General features: G+C 44.7%; 2 non-coding genes across 2 annotated transcripts; both read left to right on the forward strand.

The window, feature by feature from the left end:
* The first annotated feature begins 6,036 nt into the window (after positions 1-6,036).
* trnak-uuu (transfer RNA lysine (anticodon UUU)) lies at positions 6,037-6,109 on the forward strand. Its single transcript has one exon. It is a non-coding gene; the product is annotated as a tRNA-Lys (tRNA).
* Positions 6,110-17,942: 11,833 nt separating this feature from the next.
* Positions 17,943-18,015, forward strand: trnak-uuu (transfer RNA lysine (anticodon UUU)). The gene has a single exon. It is a non-coding gene; the product is annotated as a tRNA-Lys (tRNA).
* Positions 18,016-18,257: the final 242 nt, after the last annotated feature.

Here is an 18,257-nt window from a genome sequence, read left to right on the forward strand (position 1 = left end):
ACAGCTCCTCACATCCCGCTTCCTGAAAGGACTCCATCCCATTCTCTCAGTTCCTTCACCTCTGTCGCATCTGTTCTGATGACGCTACCTTCAAAAACAGTTCCTCTGACATGTCCTCCTTCTTCCTTAACCGAGGTTTTCCACCCACGGTCGTTGACAGGGCCCTCAACTGTGTCCGGCCCATATCCCACGCATCCGCCCTCACGCATTCTCCTCCTTCCCAGAAACATGATAGGGTCCCCCTAGTCCTCACTTATCACCCCACCAGCCTCCGTATTCAAAGGACCATCCTCCGCCATTTCCGCCAACTCCAGCATGATGCCACCACCAAACACATCTTCCCTTCACCCCCCCTGGCGGCATTCCATAGGGATCGTTCCCTCCGGGACACCCTGGTCCACTCCTCCATCACCCCCTACTGCTCAACCCCCACCTATGGCACCTCCCCATGCCCATGCAGAAGGTGCAACACCTGCCCCTTCACTTCCTCTCTCCTCACCGTCCAAGGGCCCAAACACTCCTTTCAAGTAAAGCAGCATTTCACTTGAATTTCCCCTAACTTAGTCTACTGCATTCGTTGCTCCCAATGTGGTCTCCTCTACATTGGAGAGACCAAACGCAAACTGGGCGACCGCTTTGCAGAACACCTGCGGTCTGTCCGCAAGAAAGACCCAAACCTCCCTGTCGCTTGCCATTTTAACACTCCACCCTGTTCTCTTGCCCACATGTCTGTCCTTGGCTTGCTGCATTGTTCCAGTGAAGCCCAACGCAAACTGGAGGAACAGCACCTCATCTTCCGACTAGGCACTTTACAGCCTTCCGGGCTGAACATTGAATTCAACAACTTTAGATCTTAAACTCCCCCTCCCCCCATCCCCACCCCGTTTCTCCCCCATCTCTTTTTTTGCAATAATTTATATAGATTCTTCTTTTCCCACCTATTTCCATTATTTTTAAATCTAAAACTAAAACTTTGTTAGTCTTTCCACCCCACCCCCACTAGAGCTGTACCTTGAGTATCCTGCCTTCCATTCTTAATTAGCACTTTTCTTAGATAATATCACCACCTTCACCACCTCTTTGATCCTTTTGTCTGTGACATCTTTTGATTATCTGCTCCTATCACTGCTTGCTTCTCCCCACAATCACCCCACCCTCAACTTCTCTCTCCCCCCGCCCCCCCACCTTAGACCAGCTTATATTTCACCTTTCTCCTAACTATGCTCAGTTCTGCCGAAGGGTCATGAGGACTCGGAACGTTAACTGATTTCTTCTCCACCGATGCTGCCAGACCTGCTGAGTTTTCCAGGTAATTCTGTTTTTGTTTCACATAGCCGTGTCACTTGGGGCTGGAGGAAACTAATGACTGACACTTTAGAAAAAAACGGAGGTCAAAATGCATTAACATATCGCATCAGATAATCGTCTCCCTTTCACATGGAGCCAGCATGTTGCAAATCTTTAAAATATCTTGAAGAGATGAGCGTGAATTCGGTGGAAGGAATGATTGATATGAGAATCGATAATTCACATCTAAGAGCACCTATCCGACCGGTTCCGTGCATACTGTGCACATGTTTGCATTAACCTAAATGCAGGTGTTAGATGAATATTATCAATTTTTTTCCTTCAGTCAGGCAGCACCCCCAGATTTACAAAAAGTAGTTGAAGAGCGTTTTCTGGGCGCGGGCCGGACTTTAGCGTGAATTGGGCGGGTTTGTGAAGAGGTTTGTAAAATTTGTGAAGAGCAATTTTGATTGAATTTAGCAAATGTATTGGGAATGGGTGTGTGAGAGGAATCCGCTGAACAGACTGGATGACTGCAGAAAAAGTACAGAATGTGAAGGATGCAATGTTCGCTGTCAGCCAGCATACGTCGCTGTGCCTAAGTGGCCCTCGTGCCCCGGGTAGCTCAGTCGGTGAAGCGTCAGACTTGTAATCTGAGGGTCCCGGGTTCACGTACCTGTTCGGGTGCTGGCTTTATCTTCGAATTGTCGGTTCTCATCTAAATTCAGAAAACATGACCAATTCATGTGCACCTCGAAGATATTTCACATGTTAGTGTTATGCAGATTCTATTTGAAGTTGAAGGTATTTTCTGATGTCGGTGTTTTCAGTTACATCAAATGGTATTTTCGAAATTATCAATTTTCATTACCACCCAGACCCAGCTGGCAAGACGCATTCAAGCAATCGCCCCTGCCTACCAAATAAAATTCATTAACCTGTTCCAATTTATTCCATGACAGTTAGATTTCAAATATCATTTATTTTATGATATGTTCTGAATGTCATTTGAGAATTTGCAGGCAAACTGATGTTGTTAACTGGTAACTAATGGCTTTGCTTTGAAGTGTAAATACATTGTTATGTTTATTGACAAATTTTGCACTGTCAGAGGCAAGAGATAACTACACGAAAACCTGCAATTTCCTCTCCCAATCAAACACAGCAACTTGTTCACACTTCCTTCCATGGTGTTGAGTCAAAATCCTGGGACTTCCTTCCTAACACACTGTGGTTGCACCAACACCACAGGTGCTGCAGCGGCTCAAGAAGACAACTCACCATCATCTTCACAAGGACCATGAGGGATGGGCAATAAATGCTGGGCCAGCTAGCTAATGGCAGCATCTTGTGAAACCATTTTCTTTGAAAAAAAGCCCCTTTCACCGACAAACTGATTTCCACCCAGTGACTGATCTTACAGACATTAACTGGGTGTTGCCTTTTTTGTTGAAAATCCTGCAAAAGATCCCAAGGCACCATGTCAAAGTGGAGGAGGGGAGAAATGGCTGGCGTCCTGGGTGTATCGATTAATCCAGAAAACAACGGTAGGTTTCCAGATCTTGATCACTGTAAGCGGCAAGAAAGTAAATGAGAATTTATGGTATGGGAGGATTCATTATGAGGGAATGAATCACTTAAATTAGAATCTATATGCTGGCCAGCGCAAACCAGTATCTCAACAATTAAATAATGAAACCAAATGAACTTTATACACTCTCAAACTTTGTACATCCTCAGGGTTTGCAATCACGAGCACGTTACTGGGAGTTAGACTGGAGACTTATGTTGGAAAACAGCGAAGAGTAACAGATAGGGGAAGGACAGATGGTCCCAGCTTAGGTAGGAGGTAAGATCTCTGCCTGGGTGAAAAATAGGGACATACGATGCATGTGCTTGTTACCAGAGATGTCTGTTTACTGTAAAACTATATGTTGACGAGATCGGAATCTGGAAACTGTTCTTGTACGTGACCAATAATGTATAAATATGTTGAAAACTTGTATTTTAGCAGCGTGCGAATTCAAGCTGCATTGAGAAGGTTCTCCCCTCGCAATTGCTCGAATAAATGATCGTGACCTGTACCTGAGACTCCTCTGGTTTGTTTGTCAGAGTGACCATAACAATCACATTGCTGTTTGTGTGAGCTTGCGGTTTGTAAATTGGCTGCTGTGATTCCCACATTACGACAGTAAGAAGACTTCAAAACAATTTAATTACCTGCATAGAGCTTTGGGATATGCTAATGTCGTGAAAGTTGCGATAAACATTCAAAACTGTCCTTTCGCATAGCATTAGGGAGGGTGGTGAAGAGCTTGAACTAAAAGACGGGTTTACTGAACATTCAGAATAAGCAACAAGATGGGGAGTATTTCTGGGTGCGAAGTCCAGAGCTTCGGTCCTAGGCGGGTGGGTGTTGGAAAGATTAGAATCAGGGCAGCTCAAGAGGTCGGCGTTAATGAGTGTTGGGGATATTGGTGGCATGTTTGGAAATTACTGAGTTAGCGAGGTATGTTGAATTCAAAGGTCCCTTTTTTCCTTGAAAATAAAAATAATTTAAATCCAGTCATTTGTCCAAGGGGAGCTAACATATGTTATAGATATCACTGGCGGTGCTTTTGTGGAGCACGGGCAATAGAGCTTTGACCATTTCAAAATTATGGAGGTGCGAATATGGATAGCCTGCGAAGAGTGCATTGGGATAGCCAAGTCTAGAGGCAACAAGATTATTGCTCAGGGCTCCAGGAGCAGATGCGTTGCAGCTTGGCAATGGAAATTGGTTGAGGTGGAAATTAGCGATTTCACTGGTGACACAGATACATAGTCAGAAGCTAATCTTTGTGTCAAATATGAAATCAAGTATGCGAACCGTCTGGTTCAAGGTCACACAGTTTTCACAGCGAGTAGGATGGAGTCAGAAGCTGGGATAGGGGAGATTGTAGCAGAGTCCAAAGATAAGAAAGAAATTTCTTCTCATTCAGCGCTGGATATTGGATAGCAGTTTGAAGAAGTGGCAATAGTTACGGGGGTTGGGAGGGTGGGTGGCGGTGGGGGACGGGGGAGGGGCGGGGTGGTGGGGGAGAGAGGTGCTGAGGGGGAGCAGTGTATCAACAATGTACATGTGAAAAAAAATGATGTCATTGTGGGCCAGCATCTCAATGAGAAATAGGAATGGGTCATGGAGGGGACCCTGAGGGAATCCAGAGGTGCTTGTGCGGAAATGGGATGAGAAATCATTGCTTGTAACACCCTAGATCTGATTAGATTGGTAAGTATGGAACCATACTGACTACTCAATATTTCATTCCACATATTTACGTGGTTTTCTATCTTCTTCTTCAGTAAGTATTCCATTTTTTCCCGCATCGCTGCTGTTAACATGACTGATATCTAATTCTCTGGGCTAATTCTGTCCACCTTCTCAACTGTGGGAATTACATTACTTATGCGCTATGTTCGCTTTGGCAACATTTTTTTTCTAACGAATTATTAAATATGAATAGCAATTCCTGCTCTGTAACATGTCCAGATTATTTTTAAATACGTGGAGGAATACACCCAGATCGAGGAACTCAAAGATTGTGAAACATGAGGCACTGTGGGCCATCAGTAGGAGCAGACGTGTACTGAACCCCCAATCTCATGGCCCGCATGTTCCCCATTCCAACAATACCACGAAGCGAAGGGACCAACCCTCGTTCAATAAAGAGTGCATGAGGGAATACCAGAGGCAGTAGCAGGCATATCTAAAAATGAGGTGTCAACCTTGAAAAGCTGGAACTCATGACTACTTACGCATAAATCAGCATAAGCAGCGAGCGATAGGCAGAGCTCATTGATTCCACAACCAACGGAACATAACTAAGCACTGCAGTTCTGTCACATCCAGTCGTGAATTACGAACGTTTCGAGTCCTTTTGACGCTTCTTCAGAGCTTCAGTGTTTTTAAATTTCAAATTCCTCTTTGCTTTGCCGCTTTACTGCAGCTCATGCCGTAAAGAAGCGGGCGTCCCTTCGCTTGCCCGCTGCTTAAGGCCCGAGGATCCCGCTGCACTGCAGATTTCTCGCACTGCAGATTTCTCACCCTCCCAACGTCGGAAGGTCGAGCGAGAAGTGTTGCAATCCGACTGTGACTGCAGTCCCTCGGAAGTGTTGGTTAGATGGCAACAAGCGAACATGCGTTATGTAAAATTCCTGTTGCTACCCCGGAGAGCGCGCTCGGCAGAGCATCAGCCGTTTAAGTTGAGGGCCAAGGGTCTAATTCCCTGTTCGCCCGCTTTTTTAAAATTCTCGATGCTCATTTGAATCATCCACTTCAGTGACACATCAGCAACCCACGATGAATGGATTTTGTGATTGTGTTTCGTCCGGTACAGTAATTTTATTGTACATTCATTCAGGAGGTTTTTTTATCCGGCCGGCTCCTTGCATATTGTGCACATGTTAGAATTAACCTAAATGTTGCTGTTGGATGAATATTATATATTTTTTCCTTTCAATCAGGCAGCACGCCAAATTTACAAAGACAAGTGGAAGTCATTTAATGAGCGCGAACCGGACTTTGGGGTGAAGTGGACGGGTTAGGATTTGTGAAGAGCAATTGTGATTGAATTCAGCGTTTGGATTGAGAATGGATGCGTGAGGGAAAACTGCTGAACACAGTGGATGACCACAGAAAAAGTACCAAATCTGAAGAATGCAATGTTCGCTGTCAGCCAGTAAAGGTCGCTGTGCGGCACCACCGTCAGAGCCTGGATAGCTCAGTCGGTAGAGCATCAGACTTTTAATCTGAGGGTCCAGGGTTCAAGTCCCTGTTCGGGCGATAAATTTTAACCGTCACATCTATTTTTATGTCAATCCAAGAAATCATGAGGAATTCCTGCAAATTCCATTAGGATATTTCTATGATTTGCCATCTGCTCATTCTATTTGAATTGAAAAGTGTTTTCCGATGGTAGTGTTTTCACTTGCATTGAATGGTATTTTCGAAATTATCTTTGGAGTCCACTTTCTCAGAAGTCAGTGGAAGAAGAGACTTTGAATGTTTCTAAAGATGATAGATTCTTGATTAACAAGGGGTGGGTGAAATTTTATCGGGGTAGACGGGAGGTTGCAGTCAGATGGGTCATCACCTTATTGAATGGCAGAGCAGTATTGAAGGGCCCGGTGGCCTACTCCTGGTTCTTATGTATGTTGATATGTTACCTGAAATTGGCAATTAGGATGTAGTGACATTTTTTTTAACTGGAACCCAGTGCAACAGAAATGATCAAAGAGCTTGCAAGGTTGGGGGCCGTCGGCTGTGGCTGGTGTTGGTGAGGGGCGGGGGTGGGATTGGGTTGGTGTTGGGGCGCGTCGGTGGATCGCAAAATAGCTTACGGTGACCTTGTCAGAAGTATAGCCTCCGGGAGGCAGCACTTGTGGCTGTGTGAGAGGAATACATTGTGCAGGCTGCACTATTGGGAAATGAGGTGCAAGATTTCAGGCAGTGAATGTGCCGGTGTAAAACAGAATTGAGAACATGGATAGTTGAGCGGGGAATGCATCAGCTTTTTTAAAAAATATGAGCCTTCAAAGTTAAGTTCCTTGCTTCCGAATTGCTTTTAATTCTCACTCGCATTTTCAAACAGTTGTCCAGAATCACAGAATTTTAATTATCCGGAACAGAAATAATTACATGGGCTATATGGCACAGGAAGAGTCCATACGGTACAGCCAGTCCGAGCCATCTTTCTTTTGTTGATTCGCTCGAGCCTCCTGCCATCTCTTTTAATCTCAATCTGCTATATTAAGCGAAAGTGTGCTCTTTCTGCTCGACCTGCCTTGCGCGCATCGATCTTTTAGCGGCGGTGGGCTCATAATTATCATTTCTTCTTTTAGCTCCACTCACGGAGCCCCAATAAGACAGAAGCAAGGAAAGAGGATGTAGCTGGTCGTGTTTTCAGTGAGGATTTGTGCACCAAACCCGTAGGGGCACTGAGAAAGGATGCGTGAGAGATATAAACTCAAGAGACTGGATGATTCCAAAGCAGAGTATGTGGGCGGTGTAAAGTCCCATCTTAGCCGGCGGAGGTCGCTGTGCACTCACCTCCCGTCTCGTCCAGACATCTGAGTCAGTAAAACATCAGAATTTTAATAAGAGAGCCCTGCTCGGCCACCGCTTCAAATTTGGAAATCACATAGCCTGTGCTGTTCTTGTAAGTAACCGAAAGTGATGTCACCATCCCTGTTTTTCGTAAGTGGTATTTTCTTTTCTGAAGTCGGTGCTTTGAAATATATTGAGCAGAGGTTCCTGGATCCTCAATTCCTATTTGCATTCAGACCCTTGCTTCACGGGAATGTCAATCTGATTTTTTTGATGCCTGAATAAAACAAACATGTTTCAATTCCATCCCGGGCACCAAACCTTCAAATATGATTCATATTCGTACATTTTCTGAATGCAGTTTAAAATTTTGCTCGGAGGCGTGATGTTTTGAAACATTTTAGGTAAAAGAATTGCATTGGTTTATTGAAGCGATTATTGGTACAAGTCTGATGTTTTCATCAATAAATTTGTTTTCTACCCACCGGTACTGTTGAAAAGTGTGTATTTTACAGAGTGTTCATTCATTGACAAAGCAAAATCAACGAGCGATCCCCAGGCCTCAGTTTAAAAGTTTGATTCTCTATCACTGAGTTAGTTGAACATTGAACTGATTTGCCGTGGGTAAGCTCCCAAAAAATAGCTATGTGATCCATCCCTGATCGTCTGTTTTTGCTGTGTTAATCAAATGATATACAAAAGCCCTCAGGCCTTACTCCCCTGCTCCTCTCACAATGGGGCTGTGGGATCTCTTACACGTCTTTCACCAAAAGAAGGTAATACCCAATTTACATCTTTAAGCAGTGTCAGTGGGTGGAAATAAGCTTGTCAATCAAAATAATGATGCGGGCATTGCTGGCTGGGCCAGCATCTGTTGCTTATTCCCAAAACCCTTGAGAAGGCGGTGCTGAGCCACATCCTTGAACCAATGCTGCCCATGTGGTTTAGGTACATCCAAAGTTCTATTAGGAAGGGAGTTCCAAGGATTTAGTCAGAACAGGGACTTGAATCCAACAACAGTGAAGAAACGGCGATAGAATTCCAAACTAAGACGGTCTGTGGGTTGGAGCGGGAATTGCAGGCTTTGATGTTCCAATGCATCCACTGTCCTTCTTCTTGGTGGAGTTTGCCAGCTTGGACGGTTCCAAGAAGGTTTGGAGATTTGTTGCAGTGCATCTTGTAGATGATGCACCACAACTGCCACTGAATGAAAAGTTTTTCACTGAAAATAACACTTAATTTACACTTTAACGCAAAGCCATTATAAACGTCCGCTTCAAAACATCACGTTGCTTGCAAAGTTTCAAAATAAGTTTAGGAAAATTTATAAGGTAAATCGTATTTGAAAATTAAATGTCATGGATGGAATTAAAAGAGATTAATGAGATTTATTTGGAGAGCAGGGAAGCTCAGATTCACATTGCCGTGACAATTGGGGCTGGTTGAACATAAGGAGAGATAATTAAAAAAAAAACGCTATTCATAATACCTCAAAGTATTTCAACAGATAACACTCTCCCTTTCACAAACAACCAGCATGTCGCAAATCTTTAAAATATATTAAAGAGAAGAGAGTGAATTCGCGGAGGTAGAATGATTTGCAAGAGAATCGATAGTTCAGATTTAAAAGCATCGCAGGAGGAAGGACGTGAACCCTCTGCTCTCAGATGTTTTACCAACTGAGTTACCCAGGACACCGCTGAACTTTGACACAGCGACTTTTACTGGCTGACAGTAAACATTGCATCGTCCAAATTGCATATTTCCTTCTGCAGTTTCCCAAGTCTGTTCAGCGGATTTTTGCCTCATGTCCTACCTCACTTCCCTCTGCCCACCCCAATCCCTGAACCTCACAGGATTGCTTCACAATTGCTCTCCACACCCCCTGACCTTTGCACTTCCCGCCAGCCTCCGGACCGCACTCATGAAACGCGGTCTCATTTTTCCTGGTTTTTTCTAAAGGCAGTTGTTGGCTCTCTGAGTGAAAGCAATAATTGATAATATTGAGGGAACCGCCACTTTAAGGTCAATGTAAGCACTTGCGCAACCACCCAGGGGCGGCCGTTTAGGAAATCCTTGCAAATGCAAACACTGAAAGCAGAATTTCGCAGACCGAATACAATATAAGCTCCATTCACAGAGCCAAGAGTGCGGGCGGCTAGTTTTCCATATTGTAGTGGGTGTCACGCCGGCTTAAAGCGCAGAATGACCTATCGATCCCCAGTGGAACCAATGCTTCCTATCGGCCAAATAAATGGCAGCTGAAATTCAACAGGGGTGATTGTGAAGAGCAGCTGTTCCTCACTGAGCCCTCTTAATGCGTTCCTCACAGAGTGCATGCTAAATGAAAATCTATTTCCCAAAATACAACATTTAATAAGGGTGCAGTACACTTACTCGAACCCTGACACTCTCCGATCCCTGTGCTTGTCTAAATAACCCTTAAGTTCATTTGTTCTCTCTCAGGCTCGGTCTGACCCAAAACCCTGCCCTCGGATCGTAGCCCTGCATTAAACCGCTGGTAAATACCAGAGCAAGCTATTTATGTAATACCCCTGCCGCCTGTCTCTCGTTACTTGGGGTATTATCCTTTCTATCCCATCGTGGCCCCCACCCAATCCTGCCTCCATTGTAAGTCCTCGCCTGTATAATATTGAACCTTCTTCACAGTCTCAGTGTTATTGAATCTCAAATTCCTCTTTGCCTTACGGGTTTAGGGCAGCTCGTGTCGTAAAGGACAGTGGAGGTTGAGGTGGAGGTGGAGGCGGGGCTTCAGTCTTCCACTGCTGAAGGCCCGGGGAATCCACGGTGCGGATTTCTCACTCTGCCCCCGTCAGTGGTCGGCATGAATGTGATTGCAGTTCCTCAGAAGTTCTGGTTGGATGGCAACCAGCGAAAATGCAAATATAAAGTTCCGCTTGCTGCACAGGGGAGCGCACTCGGCAGAACATCAACCGTTTAAGCTGACGGTCCACAGTCTAATTCCATTTTCAGCCCCTTTTTTTTTGTTAAATTCTCAATTCTCACGTGAATCATCCACGGCATTGACAGATCAACAAGCCGTGAATAATGGACTTTGTGATTCTGTTTCGACCGGCACTGTCATTTTATTGTAGATGCGTTTAGGTGGGTTTTCTATTCCACCGGTTCCGTGCATATTGTGCACATGTTTGCATTAACCTAAATTTAGCTGTTAGATGAATATTATCATTTTATTTCTTTCAATCCCCCCAAATTTACAAAAAAATATAATGGAAGAGCGTTTAGTTGTTGCGGGCCGGACTTTGGGGTGAAGTGGACGGGCTTGTGAAGAGGGTTGTACATTTTTGTGAAGAGCAATTTTGATTGAATTTCGCAAAAAGTATTGGGAATGGGTGTGTGAGAGGAATCCGGTGAACACAGCGGATGACTGCAGAAAAAGTACAGAATCTGAAGGGTGCAATATTCGCTGTTAGCCAGCATAGGTCGCTGTGCAGCAGAGGTGGCAGAGTCCGGATACCTCAGTCGGGAGACTTTTAATTTGAGGGTCCCAGTTTTCAAGTCCCTGTTTGGGCGCTGGTTTTAACTGAGAATTATTGATTCTTATATCGATCCGAGAATTTATGAGTAATTGCTGCCCATCCCTTTAAGATGATTGGCTATGTGCTGATTCTGTTTGAACAGGAAGGTATTTTCTGATGGCGGTGTTTTCAGTTGTATTGAATGGTTATTTCGAAATTATTAATTTATATTGTCACACAGCCACAGCTGACACGACGTGTTAAACGTGTTCTTCCTTGCCGTCCAAATGGAGCTCCTAATCTGTTCCAATTTATTCCATGGCAGTTAGATTTCAAGTTTAATTTATTTTATGACATTCTCTGAATTTCTTTTGAGGCTCCGCAGGCAATCTGATGTTGTGAAACGGCAGGTAATGATTATGCTTTGAAGTGTAATTACAGTGTTATTTTTTATTGACAAATTTTGCTTGTCAGTGTCAAGAGATAACTCCACCAGCAACTGCAAGTCCTCCCCCACACCCACCCAAAGCCACACCCACTAATTTGCTGATATATCACACTTCATTCCAAGGTCAACATCCTGAACCTCCTCCCTAAAAGCACTGTGGCTGCACCAACACCACAGGTGCTGTAGGGGCTCAGGAAGACAACTCACCTCCATCTCCTCAAGGGTGATTAGTGATGGTCAATAAATACAGGGCCCGTTGATGATGCCAACATCCTGCAAAACCATTTTTTTTCAAAAAAGGCGTATTTTTATCGACAAGCTGATTTTCCACTCAATGGCACCACTTAAATGTTATACAACTGGGTGTTGCCTTTTTGGTTGAAAATTCTGCATAAGATCCCAAGACACCGTGTTGAAGAGGAGCAGGAGAGGAATGCCTAGTTTCCTGGGTTTATCGATTAAACAACATAAGAAAGGTGGATAACCAGATCATGATCACATTTCTGCTTGTGTGAGCTTGCGGTTTGTAGATTGGCTGCTGTGATTCCTATATTACTATGGTAAGAACACGCCAAAATAATTTAATTACCTGCATAGAAATTTGCAATTTCCCAATGTCGTTAAAGGCACTATAAAGATTCAAAATTTTCCTGCTTCTTTCACACAGCATTAGAGAGGATGGTGAAAATCTTTCACAAAATGATAGATTTAATGAACGTTCAGGATAAGTGAAGGGACGGGGATGGTTTGTGGGAGGGAATTCCAGAGCTTTGGGCCTAGGCGGGTGATGCCAAGGCCATCAGTGTTGGGAGGATTAAAATCAGGAGTGCTTAAGAGATCAGAGTTAAATGAGTGTTAGCGGTTTTGGTGGCGAATAATGCAAGGGGTCATCAAAAGTGCTATCAAGCGACACTTGTTTCGCAATAACCTGCTCACTGACGGCCAGTATGGGTTTCTCCAAGGTCACTCAGGTCTTTGCCTCATTACAGCCTTAATTCAAACATGGACAAAGGGCTAAACTCCACATGTGAGTGAGAATGGCTGCCCTTGACATCAGGGCATTATTTTGACGGAGTGTGGCAACAAGGTGCCCTAGCAAAACTCAAGTCAAATGGGAATCGGGGGAAACTCTACACCAGTTGGAGAGATACCCATCACAAAGGAAGATGGTTGTGGTAGTTGGCAGGCAATGTCCTCAGTGGCAGGGCATCACTGCAGGTCTTATTCAGGGTTTTATCGTTGGCTAAACACTCTTCAGCTGCTTCATCAGTTACCTTCCTTTCATCATAGGGTCAGAAGCGAAGATGCTCACTGACAATTGCACAATTGTCACACTATCCCCGATTCCACAGATACTGAAGCAGTCCATGTAAATATGCAGCAAGACATGGGCAATATCCAGAGTTGGGCTGAGAAGTGGCAATTAACATTAGCGCCATACAAGTGCCAGGCAATGACCATCTTCAACAGGAAAGAATCTAAGCAACTTTACTTGAGATTCAGTGTCATTACCATCTCTGAATCACTTGCTTTCAACATCGTGCAGTTTACCATTGGCCAGAAACTGAACTGGGCTCGTCGTATAATTAATGTGGCTACAAGAGTAGGTCAGAGGCTAGGAATCCTGCGGCGAGCAAATCATTGCCCGACTCCCCAAAGTCTGCTCACCATCTACAATGAACACGTCATGAGAGTCACGGTATACGCTCCAATCCCCTGGATGAGCGCAGCTCCCAATACACTCAAGAAGCTTGATGGCCATCTCGGATAAAGCAGCCCGCTTGCTTGGCAACCCATAGACAATCATTCAATCTCCTCACCACCGACGCACAGTAGGAGCAGACTGTACTGTCGACAAGATGCATTGCAGCAATTCACCAAGGCTCCTTAGACAACACTTTCCAAACCCACGACCGCTACCATCTAGAAAAATGAGACACATGGGTACACAAGGACTTGGAAATTCCCCTCCAAGCCACTCACCATCTTGACTTGGAAATATATCGCCGTCCCTTCACGTCACTCGGTCACAATCCTGGAACTCCATCACTAACAGCACTGTGGGTGTGTCTACAATGCATAGATTGCTGCGGTTCAAGAAGGCAGCTCACCACCGCCTCCTCAAGGGCAGATAGTGATGGGCCATAAAGGCTGGCCTAGCCAGCGAAGCTCACATTCCATGAATGAATGAGAAAAGGTGGGGAAGTTAACTGATGTTAACGTGGCTTGTCTATAATTCTCTGGGCATATTCTGTCCACCTTCTTAACTGTAGGAATTGCTTAGTTATCCGCCAGTCCCCTTTCACAACATATTATTTTCTAACGAATGATTAACTTTGAATAGAAATTCCTGTACTGCAACATGTCCAGATTATTTTCAAGGACGTGGAGGAATGCATCCAAATCTAGCAACTCAAAGACTGGGCAAAGATGTGGCGCTGTGAGCCATCAACAGGAGCAGACTTGTACTGAACCATTATCTCATGGCCCGCTATGTTCCCCATTCTACCAACACCAGAAAGGATCAACCCTCGTTCAATGAAGAGTGCACGAGGGAATGCTAGGAGCAGTAGCAGGCATGCCAAAAAATGATGTGTCACCCTTGTAAAGCTGCAACTCAGGACTACTTGCGTGTCGATCAGCATGAGCAGCGATTAATAGATAGAGCTAAGTGATTCCACAACCAACGGAACAGATCTAAGCACTGCAGTTCAGTCACATCCAGTCGCGAATTGTGGTGGACAATTAATCAAGACACCGGAGGGATGGGCTCCACAACTACCCCATCCTCAATGACGGATGAGCCCAGCAACAAGTGCCGAGTGGATTATCCACCTCGGCCTCCTCCAGAGGACCTGAGCACTGCAGAGGCCAGTCTTATCCCAATTCGGTTTATTCGGCGTGATACATTGAAACGGCTGACAGCGTTGGGTTGTGTAAAGGCTGGGGTCGCTGACAGCATTCCGGGAACAGACTTCGGCCCATCGCCACTCTGTTCTAGTGCAACTAAAATACTGGCATCCACCCGAAAATGTGGGTATTGGCCGAAGTCTGTCATGTCCACGAGAAAACAGGACAAATCCAACCCAGACAATGCCCACTCTTATCAGTCTTCTCTCGATCATTAGTAAGGAGATGGAAGGGGTCGTCAACAGTTCTATCAATCGATATTTGTGAAGCAATAACCTGCTCACATACGCCCAGTTTGTGTTCCGCCAAAGTGACTCAGATTCTGACGTCATTACATCCTTAATTCAAATATGAACAAAGAGCGGAACTCCAAATGTGAGGTGAGAGTGACTGCCGTTGACATTAAGGCAGCTTGGGGCCGAATGTAGCATCAAGGAGTCCTTGAAAAAGTCGAGTCAGTGGAAATCAGTGGGAACTCTCAATTAGTTGGAGCCATACCCAACACAAAGGAAGATGGTTATGGTAGTTGGCGGGAAATCATCTCAGTTCTAGGACATCACTGCAGGGGTTCCTCAGGGTAGTATCCTAGGCTGAACAATCTTCAGCTGTTTCATCAGTTGCCTTCCTTCCATCATAGGGTCAGGGTTGTGGATGTTCGCTGAAGAATCCACAACTTTCAGCACCTTTCATGCATCCTCAGATGCTGAAGCGTTCCATGTACGAATGCAGCAAGACCTGGGCAATATCCAGACTTGTGCTGACAACTGTTAAGTAACATGTGCACCACACGTGTGCCAGGCAATGACCATCTCCAACAGGAGAGAATCTAAGCAGCGTTACTTGATATTCAGTGGCATTACCATCGCTTAATCCCCCAATATCACCATCCTGGGGGTTACCATTGATCAGAAACTGAACTGGTCAAGCCACATAAATACTGTGTCTACAAGGCTAGGAATCCTACGGCGTGCAAATCACCTCCTGAATCCCCATCGTCTGTCCACCATCTTCAGGCCCAAATCATGAGTGCGATCGAATACCCTCCACTTGCTTGGATGAGTTCAGCTCCCAAAACACTCAAGAAGCTTGATACTGTACAGTTTAAAACAACCCGATTGGTTGGTACCAGATTCACAAACATTCACTCCCCACCACAGACGCCTAGCAGCAGCAGTGCGTACCATCTGCAAGATGAACTGCCGGAATTCACCAAGGCTCCTTCAACAGCACCTTCCAAACCCACGAACAGTAGCATCCAGAAGGACGAGGGCGGCAAATAGCTGGGAACACTACCACTTGCAAGTTCACCTCCAAGTCACGCAGCATCCTGACTTGGAAATATATCGGCCGTTCCTTCATGTCACTGGGTAAAAATCCTGGTCCTCCCTTCCTAACAGCCATGTGGGCGTAACTTCACCACATGGACTGCAGTAGTACAAGAGGGCATCTCACCACCACCTTCCGAAGGGCAATTAGGAATGGACAACCGCTTCAAAACATCAAGTAACCTGAGAAATTTCAAACTAAATTCAGAAAATATTATAAAACAAATCATATTTGAAAATTAAGTGTCATGGATGGAATTAAAACACCTATTACTGAGTTTTATTTGGAGAGCAGGGAAGAACAGCTTCGCATAGCCGTGTCACTTGGGGCTGGAGGAAACTAATGACTGACACTTTAGAAAAAACGGAGGTCAAAATGCATTAAAATATCGCATTAGATAATACTCTCCCTTTCATATAGAGCCAGCATGTCGCAAATCTTGAAAATATCTTGAAGAGATGAGCGTGAATTCGAGGGGATGAAATGATTGGCATGAGAATCGAAAATGTACATTTAAAAGCATCTATCCGGCCGGTTCCGTGCATATTGTGGACATATTTGCAATAACCTAAATGTAGCTGTGGATGAATATTATCAATTTTTTTCTTTCAACCAGGCAGCACCCCTAAATTTACAAAAAATAGTTGAAGAGCGTTTCGTGGGCGCGGGCCGGACTTTGGCGCGAATTGGACAGGTTTGTGAAGACTTTTGTAAAATTTGTGAAGAGCAATTTTGATTGAATTTAGCAAATGTATTGGGAATGGGTGTGTGAGAGGAATCCGCTGAACTGACTGGATGACTGCAGAAAAGCCACAGAATCTGAAGGATGCGAAATTCGCTGTCAGCCAACATAGGTCGCTGTGCCCGAATGCTGCTCGAACCCTGGATAGCTCAGTCGGTAAAACGTCAGACTTTTAATCTGAGGGTCCAGGGTTCTCATCCCTCTTCAAGCGCCGGCTTTTACTTCAAAATATCTATTCTCATCTGAATTCAGAAATCATTAATAATTCATGCGCACTTCCAGGATGCTTCAAAGACGTGTGATATGCCGATTCCGTTTGAAGTTGAAGGGATTTTCTGATGTCGATGTTTTCAGTTACATCAAATGGTATTTTCGAAATTATCAATTTTCATTATCACCCAGCCCTAACTGACAAGACGAATTCAAGCGATCGTCCTTGCCTACCAAATAATAAAGCTAATGGCTTTGCTTTTAAGTGTAAATAGATTGTTATTTTTATTGACAAATTTTGCACTGTCAGAGGCAAGAGATAACTACACCAAACCCTGCAATTTCCTCTCCGAACCACACACACCAACTTACTTATATATCACACTTCCATCCATGGTGTTGAGTCAAAATCCTGGGACCTCCTTCTCAACAGCACTGTGGTTGCACCAACACCACAGGAGCTGCAGCTGTTCAAGAAGACAACTCATCATCATCTTCTCAACGGCCATGAAGGATGGGCAATAAATGCGGGGCCAGCTAGCTAATGCCAACATCATGATGTGAAACTATTTTCTTTAAAAAAAAGCTTATTTTCATCAACAAGCTAAGTTTCCACACTTATGACGCTTCTTCAGAGCATCAGTGTTATTTAATCTCAAGTTCCTCTTTGTTTTGCTGCTTTACTGCAGCTCATGCCGTAATGAAGTGAGAGTCCCTTCACTTGCCCGCTGCTAAAGGCGCGAGAATCCCACTGCACTGCCGATTTCTCACCCTGCCCCCCCGTCGGAAGGTCGAGCAGGAAGTGTTGCAATCCGACTGTGATTGCAGTTCCTCGGAAATGTTGGTTAGATGGCAACCAGCGAACATGCGTTATGTAAAATTCCGGATGCCACACCGGGAGCGCACTCGGCAGAGCATCAGCCGTTTAAGCTGAGGGTCCAGGGTCTAATTCCTTGTTCGCCCGCTTTTGCAAAAAAATTCTCGATGCTCATGCGAATCATCCACTTCAGTGACACATCAATAACCCACGATGAATGGATTTTGTGATTGTGTTTCGTCCGGCACAGTCATTTTCATTCGTTCAGGAGGGTTTTTTATCCGGCCGGCTCCTTGCATATTGTGCACGTGTTTGAATTAACTTAACTGTAGCTGTTGGATGAATATTATCTTTTTATTTCTTTCAATCAGGCAGCACCCCAAATTTACAAAGAAAAGTGGGAGACGTTTAATGGGCGCGGGCCGGGCTTTGGGGTGAAGTGGACGGGTTAGGATTTGTGAAGAGCAATTGTGTTTGAATTTAGCGATGGTATTGAGAATGGATGCGTGAGGGAAATCCGCTGAACACAGTGGATGACCGCAGAAAAAGTACAGAATCTGACGCCTTGAATGCTCGCTGTCAGCCAGTAAAGGTCGCTATGCGGGAGGGCGGCAAGAGCCCGGATAGCTCAGTCGGTAGAGCATCAGACTTTTAATCTGAGGGTCCAGGGTTCAAGTCCCTGTTCGGGCGAAGAATTTTAACTGCTACTTATCGATTCTCATGTAATTCGCAGAAATCATGAGCAATTCCCGCAAATGCGTTTAAGATATTTCCAAGAATTGCCATCTGCTGGTTCTAATTGAACTGGAATGTGTTTTCTGATGGCGGTGCTTTCACTTGAGTTGAATGGTATTTTCGAAATTATCTTTGGAGCCCTCTTCCTCAGAAGGCAGTGGAAGCAGAGACTTTGAATATTTTTATTTCTGATAGAT

The sequence above is a fragment of the Cetorhinus maximus genome, chromosome 35 (assembly GCF_964194155.1).
Source record: "Cetorhinus maximus chromosome 35, sCetMax3.hap1.1, whole genome shotgun sequence".
NCBI classification, from domain to species: domain Eukaryota; kingdom Metazoa; phylum Chordata; class Chondrichthyes; order Lamniformes; family Cetorhinidae; genus Cetorhinus; species Cetorhinus maximus.